At 35.6% G+C, this 20399-nt stretch overlaps 1 protein-coding gene and 1 non-coding gene across 3 annotated transcripts in view; both read right to left on the reverse strand.

Annotated features, from left to right (window-relative positions):
* Positions 1 to 20399, reverse strand: part of IL1RAPL1 (interleukin 1 receptor accessory protein like 1) — a 1532725-nt gene that overhangs the window by 307798 nt on the left and 1204528 nt on the right. The window lies entirely within an intron of this gene.
* LOC122752419 lies at positions 11057 to 11184 on the reverse strand. Its single transcript, XR_006356164.1, has one exon. It is a non-coding gene; the product is annotated as a U6atac minor spliceosomal RNA (small nuclear RNA).

The raw sequence follows: 20399 nt of genomic DNA on the forward strand, positions 1-20399 counted from the left end.
TTTATATAGTGCATTAATTGAAAATGACTAAAGAAAGAGGCACTGGCATTAAGTGGGGCTAAGAAAGTCTTCTTGTATATAGAAGGTGGGATTTTAACTGGAACTTGAAGGAAGTTGGGCAGTCCAAGAGGCAGATTTGAGGAAGTGAAGTGAGCATTCAGGGCATAAAGGATAGTCAATGAAAATGCCTTTAGCTGGAGATAGAATGTCTTATGTGAGGAAGAACAATTAGACCAGTGTGACTAATTTAATTATTATTTTGGGGTGTTTGGGGGAGAAGTGTAGGAGATAAGGAGTAAAGTATAAGAATATTGGAAAAAAAAGAGGAGTCCAATTTATGAATGGAATTAAATGCCAAACCAAGGATTCTGGAGGTGATAGAGAGCGACTGGACTTTATACAATAGAGGTGGAGGAATATGGTCAGACCTCTACTTTAGGAATATTATTTTGACGGATGAGTAGAGGATAGACTAGAATAAGGAGAGACTTGTGTATGGGAGACCATCTATCAGGGTACTATAGTTCAGGCATGAGGATATGAGAGCCTACATCAGCACTTTAAACCTGGCACATAGTAGGCATTTAATAAATGTTTATTGGTTGATTATACTAAGGCTGTAGTAGTGTTAGAGGAGATGAAGAGATGTATGGAAGTGATATTACAAAGCAAAAAAAATCAATAGGTCTTGGGAAAAGACTGTCCAGGGCAGGGGGGCTGTGAGGGAGAGTAAGGGATTTAGGATGACATATAAATTGGGAACCTGGGCAACTGGAAGGATAGTGACATGCTTGAAAGTGATAGGAAATTGAGAAGAGGGTACAGTTTTGTACAGAAGATAATGAATTCAGTTTTTGAAATGTTAAATTTAAGAAGTCTATGAAATATCTTGTTTGAGATGTTGAAAAGGCATATGGACATGTGAGACTGGAAATCAGGAGAGGGGCTAAGACTGGAGAAATAGATTTGAGAATCATCACCAAACAGATGATTACTTAATTCTTTGAAGCTTACAATGTCACCAAGCAAGAGAGTAGAGAGAGAATAGTGGAGGACCCAGAACACAGTCCTGGTGGACACTCACTGTTAGTGGCCATGACCTTGTTGAAGATCTAGCAAAGGAGACTGAGGAATGGTGTGACAGAGAGTAAGATAACCAGGATAGAATAGTGTTGTAGAAACCTAGAGGAAAGAGAGTATCAAGAAGACGTTTACTTACAATGTTGGAGGATTCAGAGAGGTCCAGAAGGGTGAAAATTGAGAAAAGGCCATTAAATATGGTAAGAGGCCATTTGTAACTGTGAAGAGAGGAGTTTCAGTTTGATTGTAATATCTGAAGCCAGGCATTAAAGATTTAAGGAGTGTAAGGAGAGGAAGTAGAGGCATCAATTGGAGAGAGCCTTCTTAAGTAGTTTAGCCATAAATTCAGGATATCACAGGATTCAAAGAGAAGATTTCAGCTACCAAAGCTTAAAACTGCATTACTACTTTTTTGGAATACCCAACATATATAAAATAGTTAAATACATGTTAGACTGGGAGGGAGAGAGCTAGGGGATCCAAGGTCACTTAAATGTGACGGTATGTATGCATGCATGCATGTATGTATGTTCATTTGTTTCTGTGTTATGTTAATTTTTGTGCCAAGGAGAGCACAGTATTCCACTTTGTTACAGACCTTAGTGGTAGCAAGAACTGATCACTGTCCATATTGGAAGAAAGTGAACAAAATCCTGCTTGTTGTTCAACTGTTGAGCAACACCTCTCACTAACCCCATACATGTGACTGACGAAGCTGGTTTTGCATTATACCTATCAATGAGCTTTTCAAGTTATTCATTTAAAAGAAAGGCAGGCCAGATATAAGGCAGAGAGAGACATTTAAACATATTTCCAACAATTGTTTATTTTATTCTTTTATTTTATATATGGTTAAAACTATATATTTCAAACTCTATTCATTCACACAATGGAAGGCTGATCATTTACTAAACCTCCCTTTGCAATAACACATGACATTAAACTTTTGTGGTACAGTTTCTTAAGAAGTATAATAATAGAAACTTTTTTAGGACATTTCAATTTTTAAAGCATCCCAAGAGAAGAAAACTTATTCTTGGTACTAACAATTTGTGCTTTGATTACTCTCTTCTATAAACCTGGAAATAGTTGCTGTATCATATAATAGTAAAAACAGAGATAAATTAACTAAAGTTAGAAAAAACACTTGGAGGCAAAAGTTTAATTCAATCTAGCAACTTTAGCGTGACATCTTTCAAAGCAAATTTTAAAAAAGGCAACCGTTGCTATTCAGCTCACCATCCTTTTAATTCATTCTGAATGGGAAATGTAACTGCATGTCAGGTTTATTGAGTGTGTACTAAAAGGGTTTCATAACATAAGTAGGCTAAGAAAGGTAATCAACGTGAATTTAAATAAATGATGAGCCTGATTTTCATCATCATTATCATCAACAAGCATTTATCTAGTGCCCACAGGGTGCAGTGCACTATACTTGATGTTTCAGAATTTACTGTGTTTTGATTAATGAAACCCCTGTCCTTAAGCAGCTTATAATCAAGTGGGTCTATGTTTCCTTAGTTATTTGCCCTCCCTGGGGATGTAGAGGTTGTCAGGTAGAGTCCTGCAACCCTGGCATTCTTTTTTCTCCATGGGTGCCTGGCTTAAAGGGAGAAACACTGCATGCAAGAAAACAGAAGTCAAGTCTCTTTAAATTAGAGATACAAGTGTAATGAAGAATTTGGGGCCAGGATCTCCTACCCATGAAAAAGAACTACAGTGGACCTTCTAGCAGAACCTCTAAGCATGATGAGCAACCTTTCTATAATAGTTTTTAATAATAATAATTAATAATAATGAAGGAGAAGATGATGATGTATACATTTATGTGTAGTAGAAACCAGAAAGTTAGGATTATGGAGACAGAGAATAGAGGTCTGAGGAGGGAGTCTCAGAGGGTCTTAGATATAGAACAGGTAAGAAGAAGATGACCTGACAACAATGATGATGATAATTATTATTATCTAGCATGTATATAATGCTTAAGGCATCCAGCTGGCACAGTGGATAAAGTGTTGGGCTTGGAGTCAGGAAGACTCATCTTTCTGACTTAAATCTGGCCACAGACACTTCCTAGCTCTGTGACTGGGCAAGTCACTTAACTCTGTTTGCCTCAGTTTCCTTGTCTGTAAAATAAACTGAAGAAGGAAATGGCAAACTACTCCAGTATCTTTGTCAAGAAACCCCAAATGGAGTCATGAAGACATGAGACACAGTTGAATAACAATAAGTTGTGCTTCACAACCATTATTTAATTATTCAATTTGTTCTTCAAAAAACCCCTGAGAGGTGCATATTATTATTATCCACATTTTTTACAGATGAGGAAACTGAGAAAAACAGAAATTAAATTACTTGTCTAGTCACATCACTAGTATGAAGAATCTGAGGTCAGATTTGAATTCAGGTCTTTCTGACTCCAGGCACTCTCTGCATTGTGTCAGCTAGCTGGTTCATACTTTAGTTGTACTGAAAACTTGCATGGCAACAGTCTAGTTCTCCCAGCCTTGGCCAGCTTTCTTTGGGGATGTCAATCATTAAATCTTAACTCCTGGCTGGGATCTACTTCTTAGATCTTGAATATCTTTCCTGTGTCTTTCTACCTTTTGATTCCAGCTCTTCCATGGTTTACTCCATCCTGATCAATCTACTAGTCTGTGGCCTGGCTTGACAACTTGTAACAGCTCCCTCACCTCTCCTCTGCCCTCTGCTGATGCAGAACTTCACATGCAAATTGCTGCCATTATGTCAGGTCAGGTAGTTTCTGTTCCTATCCATGTCTACTCCTTATGGCTAGTATTCCACTATTATGGATTCCCAAGAATATGGGGGAAAGAGGAGAAACTTTCCTTTTTTTTTTTTTGGAAACAACTCTATCAGTATAGCATTTCTACTCTAACCCTCTATTACTATACTAAGTGAGCCTTTGCAGACATAATCAAGTCATAATTCAAAGAAACATTGTGTCATCCAGTTTTTCACCCATAGTATTTACCAAATGTCACTCTATAGGTGGTTCAAAGACTAATACTAAGCAATGGAGTAAAATTTAAAAAAAAAGAGGTTGGTCCTACATAACTCACTTTTTATGGGGAGTTTTTCCTTTACTATTTATTACCTATTAGGTACTATGGAAGATACAAAAGTGAAGGTACTTGCCTACAAAGTGTTTTAATTGAATAAGGGGAAGATAAAGGTATAGAAATAAATAGAAACCAAAGTAATGGGCATCAGGAGCTACACAAAGCTTCCATTAGATCTGTGCTAGGCCTCAGGCTCTCTACATTGTTCTATCAGAGATAGAGCAACTTAATCTAATTGAAAAAGAACTCCATCCTATTACCCCTACTGCCAAAATAGCTTTTGCCCTTCTTTTTACAACAACTATGTCCCACATCTAATATCTAACATACTTGAGGATTTACTGGTTGAACTTTTGTAGAAAAATAAAAAGAAATCTAAGTTTCTAATATTAAAATTAGCTTATTGTTCCTGGTAAACACGTATATGGAGTTATACATATAACATATACATATAAATATGTTTTTAGCACGAACTGAAATTAAAAATCAAGGTGCTAAAAGAGACCCCACACAAATTTTAATTGTGTCCTTCTCCTCCTCCCCCTTACCCTATACCCTTATCACTTGGATTTGTACTTCTCATGTTAGCATCATTAGTTTTTCCCTTTCCAATTCACTATCTCCTTTCTCTCTGCCTACAACCTTGCTGCTTTATTCTATTTCTCCTCCTACTAACCCTTCAAAACCTACAACTTTACTCAAACCTGGTGTTTCCTCAAGCTATCTTCCCATCTTTTTTCTTCCATTCACCATCAAAGTTCTAGATATGGTTGCCTATATACCATATCTCCACTTTCCTTGACACCATTAACCCCTCATTCTTTTTTTTTTTTTTTTTTTGGTGAGGCAATTGGGGTTAAGTGACTTGCCCAGGGTCACACAGCTAGTAAGTGTTAAGGGTCTGAGGTCATATTTGAACTCAGGTCCTCCTGACTCCAGGGCTGGTGCTTATCCACAATACCATCTAGCTGCCCTTAACCCCTCATTATTTATAGCATTATTCCATTGAAGCTCTTATTTTTAAGATGACCAATTACCTAACTTTTATATCCATCAGCCTTCTTTCAACTATAATCTTCATTTTATCCCTTTACAGCATTTACCACTGGTATCCATCTTTTTCTACTTTCCTTGATTTGTGAGACAATATATTCACTTCATTCGCCTCTTACCTGTCTACTTAACCCATCTTCTTACCTATTCTATGTCTAAGACCCTCTGAGGCTCCCTCCTCAGCCCTTTATTATCTGCCTCCAAAATCCGATCTAACTTCCTGGTTTCTACTACACATAAATATATACCAATCCCATCCTTTCTCCTGAATTCTAGTCACACATTTCCAAATGCTTATAGATTCAGTCATTCCTTTCTTTTGTTACTTTATTAACTTTTGTCTGTACTACCACAAAAGGCTTTTAACTTCCTGCTCCCATTTCTTACCCCTCCAATTCATTTTACATAGAATTGCTGGATTAAGTTTTCTAAAGCCCAACTTTAATCATTTCATTTGTGTTTATTCAGAATAAACCTTGGGCTAGTAATGCAAAACCTGTTTCAAGATCTGCCACATGGAAATTAGGTGACTTTGAGAAGGTTAATTAACCTCTCTGAGTCCAATTTTCCTTACCTCTACAAAGTAATAATACTTGAACAAGCTCATATATCTCACAGGACAGTTGCTGGGAATGTACTTTTAAGACAAGAAATTATTCTGTAATTTATAGTTATTATTGTTAATAATAGTAAAAACAAAAACAAAAACCTACTATATTTCTCCACTGACTATTAAATAAATCAACCACCTCAGTCTAGAATTAAAATCCTACTAAAATATGGTCCTAATTTACCTTTCCAGTCTTATTTCCACTTATTACATTACTCTGCGGTTGTTGTTTAGTCAATTAGTTGTGTCTGACCCTTTATGCCCCTATTTGGGGTTTTCTTGGCAAAGATACTAGAGTGGATTGCCATTTCCTTCTCCAGCTCATTTTATAGATAGAGAAATTGAGGCAAACAGAGTTAAGTAACTTGTCCAGGGTCACACAGCTAGTAAGTGTCTGAGGCCAGATTTAAACTCAGGTCTGCCTGACTGTAGGGCCAATATTCTATGCACTGTGCCACATAACTGTCCCTTAATACCCTATAACATAACCTATATTCCAAGCCAACTGCATTACTCCCCCCCTTTTTTTACAAACATCCTTTCCACCTTTCTTTGTTCTTTTCACTTAAATGTGCTACTCTTCTGCCCCCTCTCTGCCTGCCAAAATTCTATCCATACTTTAAGCATCATTTCAAATTCCACAGTTTCCATGATCCTCTTTGCATGATGTCATCTCTCCCTTCTCTCAATCCCCAAAGAGCTTTATACCTTTCTACTGGCAAATAATTATGTCATTCTTTTGTGTTTATTTCTATAGTTGTCTTTTTATAAGTTCTTTTAAGCTGTTTTTGCTCATCATTGTATCTTCTCCACCTTTCACATAGGAAACAAAACATTTATGTGCAATTAATTAATACAGTAGCATAATGCATACTTTTAATTCTTATACTTATTGATCATGATGATTTGTAAAAGGGAAGTGTTAAAAATTTTTGAAAGAGTACAGAGCTATATAATACAGGGCATAAAAATATGGGAGAAAGCTGTATCTGAGAGTGGAATGAATGAACAATGGGTATAGAAAAGCCATGTTTTATTTCTTAAATGTCCACTTGGTTCTTCGATATCTCTTATTTTTCTTCCTTCAGTAAAATATTTACATGAAGTATCTCAGAAAAAAGAGAAACAAAAAGCTTTCCTTTATGTGGCGAGACATTTCTATTCTAGGCCCAGAGTGTTTTTGGCCCTGTTTCCTTTGGGGAGAGGGTACTGATGGGCAAGTCGGCTTGTCTTTCATGCTTATGAGACAGTTCCTGGGTCCATTCCATCACTTCTAGTTTCAACTGCACTGAGGAGGTACAGATATATGAGGACCTTTTCTTATATTGATTGGTTCTTTAAGGTTAAGATGAAAGTAAAACCTGGAGTTATTATCATATTCTAAAACAGTAATGTTTACATTGTTGGGTATGGGGTTACTTGAGTTAATGCTGTCTTAACAGTATGTAATTAACTTTTTGAAGGCTTATCAACACCCTGTACTTTATTAATTAACTTTCCTGTGCTTTGCAATCCATAGGAGGTTATTTTCTAAATGGTAAATCTCAATGTTTGACATGGATGTGCTACAAAACAAACAACTGTGCATTCAGAGCAGTTATCTTTAATTAAGCTCTTTAGCTTTTACTAGCTATATAGAAAAACTTACAGCATTCAGGAAGTTCTGGAAAGAATTCTGTTCAATAACATTTACTCACATCCATCTTTCAACAAATACTGCTAACAAAAACAAAACAAAGTAGAACCACATCTTAAACTCTATGCTCAGCTCTGTGACTTTATCTTGGTATATGCAGAAAGAAGGGGGGAAAATGGTCGTGACAACATTTTCAATAAATAATCTTGAGGTTTGTCCTTACAGTACCTATGTACCTTTTTGTGCATTTTGAATACCTTTTCTACTCTTTGAAGATCATCTGCTGCTTTTTTGCTGTCTAAGGATCAATTGAAAAATATATTTAGAGGGAGCAGCTAGGTGGCACAGCAGACAAAGCACCAGCCCTGGATTCAGGAGGAGCTGAATTTAAATCCAGCCTCAGACACTTGAAACTAGCTGTGTGATCTTGGGCAAGTCACTTAACACTCATTGCCCAGCAAACACACACACACACACACACACACACACACACACACACACACACACACACACACACAAAAGAAAAATATATTCAGAAATAGTTTCAGTTCTCCCTTCACGAATGTATATTTCCTGCCCAAGCTAGTCATATTTCAGAGGGCAGATTCAGTTTGGGGATCTGGCTACCCTTTAGGGCAAACTCTAACTTCTTGTGTTTGAGGAAGAATGAGTGTCTGATGACAACGCCATTTGTTAGAGGCAAAGTTTTATCAGTACATGGACTCCAAGGTCACAAGAGGTTATGGTCAATCAATGACCAGAAAGCCAAAATGTGCCTTAATTATTAGAAGTGGAAATGAATTAGATCATGAAGTTATAGACACTAAAGACTCAAGATCTAAAATGATATGTCATCAAGCAGTTACTGTGTACAGTATCTAAATTTGGTATTGCTAAATTTGGTATTCACAGATTATTTATGTTATTCAGGTTTATTGCATATGTTATTATTGCTGTTTTTAGATGGAAGCCTGTGGCACTAGACATACCTTACCTATAACCAAGCTGTGATACTGTAAGTGATGGTGAATAGTTTCTTGAAATGGAAAGAATGCTTGAATATTCATGGGCATTACCAAATCACAAAGAATTACATTTACATTTTTATTGCAGAAGAGGAGATAGTGTCAACATAAAACAACATATCATTATCCTCTTCCTTAAGACATCTCCCTAAAAAGAACCATTTCATTTCATTTTATTCAAAACCCATCATTTGTTTTAATAAAGGAACTTACTATTCTGGTTATTTGAAAAGGAAATGGATACGTTTTATTTATTTAATTTTTTTTTGGTGTGAGGCAATTGGGGTTAAGTGACTTGCCCAGGGTCACACAGGGTCTGAAGCTGGATTTTAACTCAGGTCCTCCTGAATCCAGAACCAGTGCTCTATCCACTGTACCACCTAGCTGCTCCAGAGTTGTTTTATTTTTAAGCCCTAACACATTTCATAATCTCTAGTGGCTCAATCATGGGCCAAAAGAATGACCGCTGTGGGTAAGCAGCCCTTTCTGACACGCCATTAAACTGAAAATAAAACTCAAAGAAATATACTTAGATATACAAATATAGTGAGGGAAAACTGAGATGAAAGCAGTGGGGGCAGATTGTTTAATCGCTGGGATACAGATTCTGTCTCTAATGGAGTCCCTATCCAATATTGTCAAGCAATTGGTCTGTGCCTTAGCTGATTAATCAGCAGTGGCAAACATACATCTGTTCCTATCTGGCACACTCAAGTCTCAGTATATATTTACTAACTAGCCTGTAATTACTTTTTTGGAACATTACCCAATAATGTTTTAGAGCAAAAAAAATCTATTACTTATGAAAAAATTCATGGGTTTTACTTCTGGCGGACAATCATATTCATATATAATTTGAAAGCTTAGATATATCACTGGGAAAAAGTATCCATATAAATGCTTTTTAAATGTGAGAGTCTTATTACTCATTTAAGAAAGCATCTTTATGTTAGCCAGTGGGTCACATTATTCTAGGAGCAATGAATTCTCAACAAACTAAATCACCATAGGTCTAGAGTGGCTCTGTTTTTGCCTTCTTATCATATCTAAATTCAGCCACCCAGCATTCTAGGCCTTTTACCATCTGCTCCTCACCAGCCTCAGTTCCCATTACTCCTCTGCATGGACCCTCGGCTTCAGATGCGCCAATCCATTTGCTGTCCACTGCACACAATCTGCTCGTTGCCTTCTCTGTGCATGCCATTTTCTCAGCACATTTCTACCCCACTTCTTTCAAAAGCTCATCTCCTTCTGTAGATCACAGATGATTTCATTCTTCCTTGGCCACTCCTCCACATCTTCTTCACTGTTTCAATAGTCAATTTCCATTGTCCTAATTTCTGCTGGGCAGCTCATTAAATGTTTTCATCCGATATTTAGTGTTGTCTTCTGTATAAGATATAATATCTTTCTATCCTTATAGACTAACATAACTAGCTTTGCAGTATCCACATTCCCTATATTCATTCTTCTTATTTTAAGCTACTAGAACATTTATACTAACATTATATTTTTAAAGTGCTATTTAGTTTGATTGTTAACTCTTTTCAACTTGACAGTAAATCAAAGTAGTGTCAAATGCTGAAAGAATGATCTGCCATAGAAGTGTTAGTATAAATATTGAGCTTGAGTTATAAAGGATAATTATGTTTATTTATGAAAAGCAATAAACTCTATTCTTATCTTTGTCAAGGTAAATGAAGATAGAGACATGGTTTTATCATTGTAGATGATTTTTACTTCTATAAATGTGCCTGCATGTATCTCAGTCAGAGATTACTTTTTGTTTGTTTTTTGTTTTTGTTTTTGTGGGGCAATGGGGGTTAAGTGACTTGCCCAGGGTCACACAGTAAGTGTCAAGTGACTGAGGCTGGATTTGAACTCAGGTATTCCAGAATCCAAGGCCAGTGCTTTATCCACTGCGCCACCTAGCTGCCCCCCAGAGATTACTTTTGATCATACAACTTCTATCTGAGAAGAATCTGGCCTAATGATCAAAGGATAGATATCCTTTTGGGAAAAAAACAAACAAACAATGAAATAAGTTATGAAGAAATTGACTTTATGAGTTAAACAAGTTCATGAGACTAAATTCTGAGGAGTGCTCAATAATGTTGTTACCACAATTTAAATTGCATTGCCACAATATTACCAAAGGCCCTTCAGCAAATCCCTTGGAAGTAAATTACCAAGATCATCCATTCTTCATTGTAGGCAGGAGTTCCTGACCTTATATTTTGTGTCATGGTCCCCTTTGGCAGTCTTTTGAAGCTGCTTCATAGAATAATGATTCATTGCTGATATTCATCATTGCAAGAAATGTTAAATTTCAGCTAGGAGTTGGTAAAAATAAATATGTGAGGGTTTTTTCCTAGATAAGTTAATACATATCTTGAAATCTAGCCATGGGCTCACTGGGGACCTAATGCACACCAAGTTCAGAACCTGGAATTTAATGTATTCCTGAATGCAATGTTCCTCTAAGAAACACTAGAATCATTTTCTTTAATAAAAATGTAAAATTTTATAATACTGCAACTTTTGAGTCAGATAGGGCTCAATTACATCTTTTTTTTCATGGTTAGATGCCACAGAGTAGGTGGCAATGCCTTAACCGTATATGTGTTGTAAAGGCCATTAGTATCTCTTCCATCCTTATCAAGGGGAATGCTAACCTTCTCTCCTTTCATACAATACTCAATTACATGTTGAGAAAGAATCTCATCCTTGAGACACCGCCTCCCCCCAAGTGATTATCCAACTCTGTATTGAAATCTTCTAGTGAAGGGTTACCCCACTAAGGTAGTCCATTATACTTTGGGACAGTTTTAATTGTTAGAAGACTTTCCCTTGACATAACCTTAAATTTGATTCTTTATAAATTCTAGTTTTCTCTATCTTCTGGCACCAAGCAGAACATGTCTATCTCCTCTGTCACAAAATGCCCTTCAAATACTTGAAGACTGCTATGATGTCTCCATAAATTGTGCTCTATAAAAAATGTTGCATTTCTAGCACATCAAGGACAAGTTAAAAGAAAGATCTACCCGGCAGATTCAATGAGAATATTATACAAATTCCTAAAAGTAGCAATTGCATTGGCTCATTATGATAAACCCAAAGTAATTAGTCTGTTTAGCATACTTAACATATGTATTATTTTTTCAACAGGACATGAGCAAAATATAGCAACTTCCATATGCCACTTATCACATACTCCCTTGGATTACACTTGTTTTCTCTGTCTTCCCTCCCCTATTGGGATATAAACTAGGGAAGCAGAGAGATGGTATTGTATTCAGTTTTGTATTTTTTTATACTACCCTGCTGAGTGCCTTCCCCATAATAAACAAGTATTTAATAAATACTTTTTAAAATAAGGGTGTCTATTTAATAATATTTATAATATATTAAGGGGGTCTATGGAATAGTGGGATAGAAAACTAATTATAGAATCAGAGTACCTCAGTTCAACTCCTGGCAATAAAGCTTATTAGCTATGTGTCCTTGGGTAAGTCAGTTTCTCAGAAACTCAATTTCCTTGTGTCTAAAGGTTGGGAAATAATGCTTTAACTAGGGTAGTTGTGAGGAAAATATTTTTTAACCCTTAAAGTTCTATATTAATTATTGTTAAAATGTTTTAGATGTAAACAGATGTGGAAAGTCCACAATTATCTCTATGGGTATGGGTTAAAATGAGAAGCAGCTTGGTATAATGAATACAGAGGCAGCCTTAAAGTCAGAAAAACAAAAGTCCAAGGCCCACTTCTTTTTTTTTTTTTTAAGTGAGGCAATTGGGGTTAAGTGAATTGCCCAGGGTCACACAGCTAGTAAGTGTTAAGTGTCTGAGGCTGGATTTGAACTCAGGTACTCCTGATTCCAGGGCTGGTGCTCTATCCACTGAGCCACCTAGCTGCCCCCAAGGCCCACTTCTGACCCATAAAAAATGTGTGAACCTGGGCAAGTCAATTAACCTCTGTGGGCCCTTGGCAACTCTGTAAGACATTATATTTTGCCCCAGTATAGCTCTCCACTGTCCAATGAAATTTCTTTCCCAGGAATTTCCCTGTACTTCATAGATCATTAGTCTCATCACCAAAACCATCAAACAGTAATATAGCATAATAATGTCAACATATACCTCATCCCATCACTACTCTCTGTCATAACCTTCTATGGTATTTTATACTATAGCACATATTCATTTATATTAGTAACATTTATTATTTCACATTCTGCTTTCTAGCCCAAATGATATTTAAATATGCCTTCCTGATGCCCTGGCTTATTTGTTATTTACACTTATTATATAGCTATAAATATGCATCAACTTTGTTTCTGCCTCTGATTTGAGGCAAAAGTTTTCTTCAATCTAGAATTCAAATCTATATTTTATTTGGCCTTCAACTTGGATACAACCATAGTTTTTCCTTATTATCCTTTTTCACATCCCCCCTTCTCTAGTTTTACTGGCTAACAATTCATCCTTCAGTATGTAATCACATCTACTGAGAAAAATATAGTCCTTCATGTTCTCAGAACTAAACCACTTTATTTATTTATTTATTTATTTTTGAGGGGGAGACAAACAGTATTATATGACTTGCCCAGAGTCACACAGCTAATAAGTGTCTGAGAGCAGATTTGAACTCAGGTCCTCCTGACTCTATTCCCTATGTTCTGTCTACTGTTCTGCCTAGCTGACCCCCTGAATGAATTTATGATCAGGCCGTGATTAGTACACATCTTACCCAGTTCAAAACCTTTCCTATCATAAAAAAAATATGGTTTTAAGTTTAGAAAGGACTTCAGCTCTCTGTCTACATCATATACAATTCCTTTGTACAACATATTGCATATATTATCATTTGAGATGAATCTGACTACCTCCAGAAACTAAAATGGTCATCTACTGTTTTGTTTTTACCCCTCTAAATGTTAAAACATTCTTCATTCTGTTGTCTCCTTTTAACTTCCATGCCGCAATTCTCTTCTCTAGAGCAACATAGATTATCTTATCCATTTTCTTGTACAAGACCTACGAAAATTTGAAGAAAGCTATCATATTATATTGTCCTTTATTATTATTATTTTTTTTGCAGGGCAATGAGAGTTAAGTGACTTGCCCAGGGTCACAGAGCTAGTAAGTGTCAAGTGTCTGAGGCTGGATTTGAACTCAGGTACTCCTGAATCCAGGAGCAGTGCTCTATCCACTGTGCCACCTAACTGCCCCGTCCTTTTATTTTTGATCCAGTAATCTGAATGAAATACCACATTCTTCTAACTTACCACATGATATGGTTTTTAGATAATTCATTTTCCTGGTTTACCTCCTTTAGATTCTAATCTGAATTTAACAACTCAGATGCGACATTATAACCATAGAAAACAATAATACTATGAATTTTTTAGGATCTGAAGCCAAAAAGGATTTTAAAAAAACACAACAAAACTACTAGGCCTATATTCATATTTTATAGATGAGAAAACTGAGACCTAAATTGGGATAAACTGCCCAACTTTATATATGTAGTAGGTAGTAGGTTTGGTATTTGAATTTCGATTTTCTGACTCTAAACCCAGTTCATCTTCTATAGTACTATGCTGCCTTCATCTGAGGAATTATGGATTAATTATATTACATTATTATTAATATATTGCATTCCATTTTAATCAGTATTATACCTATGACTTATGTTGAAATTTTAGTTGAAAAAAACTAAATTTTTAACATTAGAAATAATCTAATGCTAAATCAACTATTCCTCATCCTATATTTGTTAGGCAGATCATATAATTATTAAATTCAGTTCATTAGTTTTGGAGTTTGGGAAAAGATAGAATAAGCAGGTGGGAGGAAGTCTGGATTTTTTATTTCATCAGTGTAAGGCAGTGGTATCAAAGAAAAATTGAAATGGATCACTGCTAGTCTCAAACTGATAGAGAAAACCAGAAATTAATATTATCTAGGTTGCTTTCATTTTTATTTATCTTGTTAAACATTTACCACTTACATTTTTATCTGTTTTAGGCTATACTTGGAAGTATGGAGGGGGGGTCTCAAATTTGATAACTGTTTTAACGAACTCCCAGTTTGTAATCTTTTTCCACTGGTTTATCTGTAACTGGTTTAATACTTTTGTAATTTATAGTCTCAAAGAGTTCCCTAGGGCCCCTTAGATATTAATTAGTTTGCCCATGTTTATATATCTGGTATATATTAGAGCTAGTATGTCGACCCAGATATTCCCAAATAAGAGATTTTTCCCCTTCCTTTTACCCATTTGGTCACTGCCATTTCTACATCAAGTAATTTGCGACAATATTGAAAGGCACAGAGATCAACAGCTTACCATTTCAGACCTCTTTTAATGTTGATATTGATCCATTGATCAATGAATTTACTCTGGCTTTTTAATTATTTGCATTTATCTATTTACAATTCTAAGGTAGCTTATATCCTATTACTATATTGTAAAATGTATGAAGGCAGAGTAAATATCTAATCTAAACTTCATGTCTTACCTAGTGGCTAAATAAAATGTTCTACACATAATAATCACTTGATACATACTAAATGAGTTTCTTACATTGAAGGATATAATTAGTTAATTTGTCAAATGATTTGCTTAAATGTAAAAAAAAAACCCAACCTTAGCTATGGAAGTCCTGTGATCTCTCAGCCTATTAACTTCATAGAGCTAAGGAAATGTGGTTATTAGTACAGTATTTATTCTTAGTGATGCTGGGTTTCAATGCTCATCTATTTTGCTCAATGTCTTCACAAGCCATATGTCTAAAATTTTGTTCTACAGATTTGCCAGAAATTGACATCAAGTTTACCAAACAATAGATTCTAAACCCAATAATTTTCCCTTTTCAAAATTTGTGACAATTTTGTCTGTCTTTAGTCATAGAATATGATTAGGGTATGAGATATTTGGAAGGGATATCAACAGTCATCTACTTTCTTCCCCAAATCCATTATTTTTTCACATTTTACAGGTTGAGTTGATTTTTTGTAATCCAGTGCCAGAATCCACATTTATCCCTAAGGAATTTTATCTTGTAGGATTTAGTGCAATGCTCTAGCTGTCAAGACCCTTTGGGATCCTGACTTCTGTCATCCACTATATTACATATCCCTCCTGGTCTTGTGTCATTTGAAAATTTGTTGAGCGTGACATCTGTAACTCTATACTAAAGCACACATCCCTGTAATATCTTCTGCCATTCTGACCTTGCATCGTTAACAATTACACTTCAGGATTGGCTATGCAAAGAGTATATAATCCATTTCATGATACTATTATCTAATCTAGGTCTCACCATCTTCTCTACAATAATTATATGGGATTTTATCAAGTTTTAATATGATTTAAGTAAATAATTTCTGTGACATTCCCTTCATATATGAGTTTAGTAATCTTGTTAAAAAAGGAAATGAGATTAGTCTGTGATGGACTAAATTTTTTTAAAATAAAGCCATTCTAGCTCTTTGTAGTCACTGCTTACTTCTGGTACCTTTCTCTTCCATAATTTTTTCCTTTAAAAAATCCATTTGTGCTCTTCTAAATGCACTGCTATTCTTCTGGTAGCATTGGTCTAGTAGTTATGATACTGTTGTTGAAAAATTTGAACATTTTAACCTGGGGCCCCATGATTTACTTGTACAAGTTAGCTTCTTCCTCATTTGAATATTGCCTTTGCAACCAAGGCTTTCAATTTTTAATATTTTTTAAATCTTCCTTAACTGATGTATCTCTAACTGTATCATGCCTCCTAACTTTCCTCAGTTCCTGAGACTTCTTGTGTCCCTGGTCTCAGGAACCTACTGAATATGATTCTTTATTCTATTTTTCCATTCTTCTGTGCTTACCACCATCATTATCTCTCCACACTAGTTTTTCAAGAGTCAGTGGGCATTACCTGTTAATTTGTACTATGCTCCTGACAAAGTCAATGAACATCAGAAATGGGGACACTGGGGACATTTAGTTCCACTTGTAAGCCTCAGATAGGCAGGTTTTTAATGCCTCAGTGGAATAGGACTGTTTAGAAATACTCCCTTGATTTTTTATACATTTTATTTGAAATGATAGGCAGACAACTTTTGTACTAAGGGTTTTTTTCTGCTTTAAATAATGAAATGTCAAGTCTGAATAAAAATGTCATTTATAAAATCTCTGTCCATTCTGTTCTTTGGAAGATGTTTTAAGCCTTGCTTGGTTTGAGAGGTATTCAGTGAGCATGAATAGAAGTGATATTTCAAGATAGAATTCATTTTAAGTGTCCTATTTAAAGATGCAATGAATTATTATTTGACTTAAAATTTAGGTTTATCCAAAGTACCACTAATCCAATTAAATCACTAAGTCATAATGAACATATGGTCATATCTCCTATAAAGTTTGAAACTTAAATTTGTTATATTGTAATAATCTAAATAATTAATTTTAACCAATTCCCACTCTAAGAGTATATTTATTAGCTTCAGAAACTCCATCAACACTTCCCCCACCCTTGAAATCTTTCAGTGAATCCAGAGACATAGGGACATAGACCTAATTCAGTCCCAGTACCCAGTTTAACTCTTTTATTCTTTACTTGGGTTGCTGAATATTACAGAGGGATGTCTTCTTTAAAGATTTTCTTTAAAGGAACTTGCCTTGTGAGTAGTAGCTTCATTCACAAAAGTTATCAATTCAAATCTTCTATATAGTTATTTCAACAAAATAGAGGGAAAGGTAAAAGAGAAAAAAGATTTTAAGCAATTACCACAACTTAGCACTTAAAATGAATTATATCTTGAAATATCACTTCTATTCATCTTCACTGACTACCTCTCAAACCAAGCATTACTAGATACTGGGAATACAAAAATAAAAATGGAAAAATCCCTGTTCTCAAAGAACTTACATTCTGTTACAAGAGATAACAAGTGCATTTATGAGTTTGTACAGAATGAAAACAAAATAAACACAAACCCCCTTAAAGAGGAATTGTGAAGGGCTTTAAAAATCAAATGAGAAGTCTCTATTTGATCCTATTAGGGAGTCCCAGTTTAGTGAGTAGGCTAGTAATTTGATCAGACCTATGGTTGAGAATAATTGCTTTGTCAGCTCTGGTTTCTGGAGGATAGGTTGGGGCAAAAGAGACTTGAGCAATGGTGAATAATTAGGAAGACACTATCATGGCTCAGACAAGAGGCAAAGAGGACCTGAATTAAGTTGATGGCTAATGAAAGTTAAAGAAGGTTGGGGTAGGAAGAAGGTATAGATTAGATATCTGAACTCTCAAGCCTCAGTTCAAATAAACTACCCTCAACCATTCACAAATAGCACTAGTACCTAACACTCTTCCAATCAATTATAGGCAGATGTATTGTAGCTTTTCTTGTGGTAGATATTTCATCCTATTTTTTAAAGACACACTGTCCAAATATCTAAGATTTTTCACCCCTACCCAGATCTTAGACTACGAATTGAGGCATTGCAAGCAAGGAGGGATTTTGCTTCTTTACCAATCCTCCTTGCAAGATGTTGCTTCCTATTGTGTTCTTTGCCCGTTAGCCCAGAATCACTTTCTTCCCCACCATTCCGTCATCTGCCACATTTGAACTTTAGGCTCCAAGTGTTTGGTGAATAAGATCTCTCTTCACAAAAGAGTTTAACATAGACCTACCACGGTCACAGGATTCTGAAAGAACAGTTTCAAGCTCTTATGGTGCCAATTTTGGCTGCCCAGAAACATATCTTTAATTTATAACATTGTTGCCATGGAGCTAACTGCCTTCTGCAATGCTATTTTACTTAAACTCATACTTTGTCAGAAACAGAAAGAAATATAGAGGTTTGGTTGGGAATAGAAGGTATCTCTGTAAGGAGACAGGATATATTCCTCAGTTAGTATATTGTTAATATTAGTTAACCTGTTAATATTAGTAACATTTATGACAATGTAGCAGTAATTTTGAACTTCATTATGTACTACCCTTTCATGTTTAATTTTTAATTACTCCAAGTCCAGTCACATAAACATATTTTATGGATATATTCATTATTGAACTTCATTACTTTTGCATTGATGATTCTTTAATAGTGGCATGATGTTTTTTGAGTTTACAGAGTTAAAGAAGGGGCAGACACTTAAAACTAATGAAGAGTTGCTATTTTAGAATGACTCCTTAAATTCTACTTCTGTTATTCTTAATTACCTGTCCTTGTTTGGCATAGATCCCAAATTCGGAAATCAGTGCAAGGAGGTGATCAGCAGCATACTTACAAAGACTCCCTTTTGTTTTCTGGTTCTCCTGTTATCATGAGAGGCATTAAGCTACTGTTTTCTTCTTATGTAAATAGTAGTCTCATCTCAACTCAAGTTGTTAAGTATCTACCATGTGTTAGATACCAGACATACAAATAGAGTGTGGATAACATAACATAGTAGTGGATCTAGTTGACATTATTTTGTAACTTTATCCAGTGGTGGTCAGCATCCTGGGAATAAAATGGAGACAGATAGATAGTAGGAATAAACATGGATTGAGGTACCAATAGGATAAAAGGGTATGAATTTTATGAATTTAGGAAAATGTGTATTTGACTATGTTAAGTCTATGCAGTGAAGTGTGTAAGACCAGTTCAGGCATGATCGAAGAACACTGGGGTGGAAGAAAGAGTAAGGGATATGATGAGAATGAAGAATGAATTTCAGAAGAGTAAAGCTGAGTGAGATATAGGACATTATGAGCTAAGTCACTTAATGTCTATTTGCCTCAGTTTCCACATCTGTAAAATGGGGATTATAACAGCATCTATTTCTCAGAATTTTTATGAGGATCAAATGAGATAATACTTATGGAAAAAAAACATATCTTATTATAGTGCCTAGGATATAACAGGTGCTATTATATAAAATAATTTTCCCTCCCCTTCTTTTCCCCTTTATCATTGTAAGGGAATTTCAGAGTTAAAGTGCATGGAGGATGCACATTGATGAGTAATGGTGAGATAATTCCTGTATTATTTAAATACAAATGGATATATAGGTCAAAGAGCTTCAGAGGTTGAAGAACAGGAGGCCCTAGTGTTTGAGGGAACATCTGTATTCTTTTGTCCTTGAGAATGAAAATAGATATTGTATTGATGAGGAAAATTAAGAAATGAAACTTCCTGGATGCTGACTACAATAAGGATTTGAACAGAAATAGATGGGTTTTTGGATCATAGGTGTGGGGCTTAAAGAGGCCTCTGAGGCCATCCCTCCAAACTCTAATCATTTTACACATTTAGAAACTGAAACCTGAGGAGGTTAAATAAATCATCCAAGGTCACACAGTTGACAAGCACTGGGGCATCACTTGAACCTTTCATTCCAGAATCAGTATTCTTTCTACTATACCACACTGTCTCCTTATGTGACAAGGGTAGAGACGACCTCCAGAAAAGAAGTTGACAAGGGATGGAGGTAGAGCTGCAATCTAGAAAGTGGCAATGAGGAGAAAGGAGTATTTCTACTCTCTAATCTTGTCAAGTGTGTTCAAGGGTGTAAAAGTAGGAACACCTACTACTGTAGAGGAAATAAGGATGCAATATTATGGAGAAAGCCACATTTCTGGGAGAACAAGAAAATGGAAACTAAGAGAAAGAGTTCTTTCATTAAGGGGAGTTTGTATTCAATAGAATAGAGTTTCAGAAGGCAAAATGGAAGAAGAGTGGAAACAAGGATTGAGACTATGGAGGAGAAGGACGGGAATGGATGGGAATGAAAGAATGGAGAGTGGAAGCAAGGGAAAATAGTGTTTTCTTTAAACTTTTTTTGGGGGGGCAATGAGGGTCAAGTGACTTGCCAGGGTCACACAGCTAGTAAGTGTCAAGTGTCTGAGGTCAGATTTGAACTCAGATCCTCCT

The sequence above is a fragment of the Dromiciops gliroides genome, chromosome 3 (genome assembly GCF_019393635.1).
Source record: "Dromiciops gliroides isolate mDroGli1 chromosome 3, mDroGli1.pri, whole genome shotgun sequence".
In the NCBI taxonomy this organism is placed as follows: domain Eukaryota; kingdom Metazoa; phylum Chordata; class Mammalia; order Microbiotheria; family Microbiotheriidae; genus Dromiciops; species Dromiciops gliroides.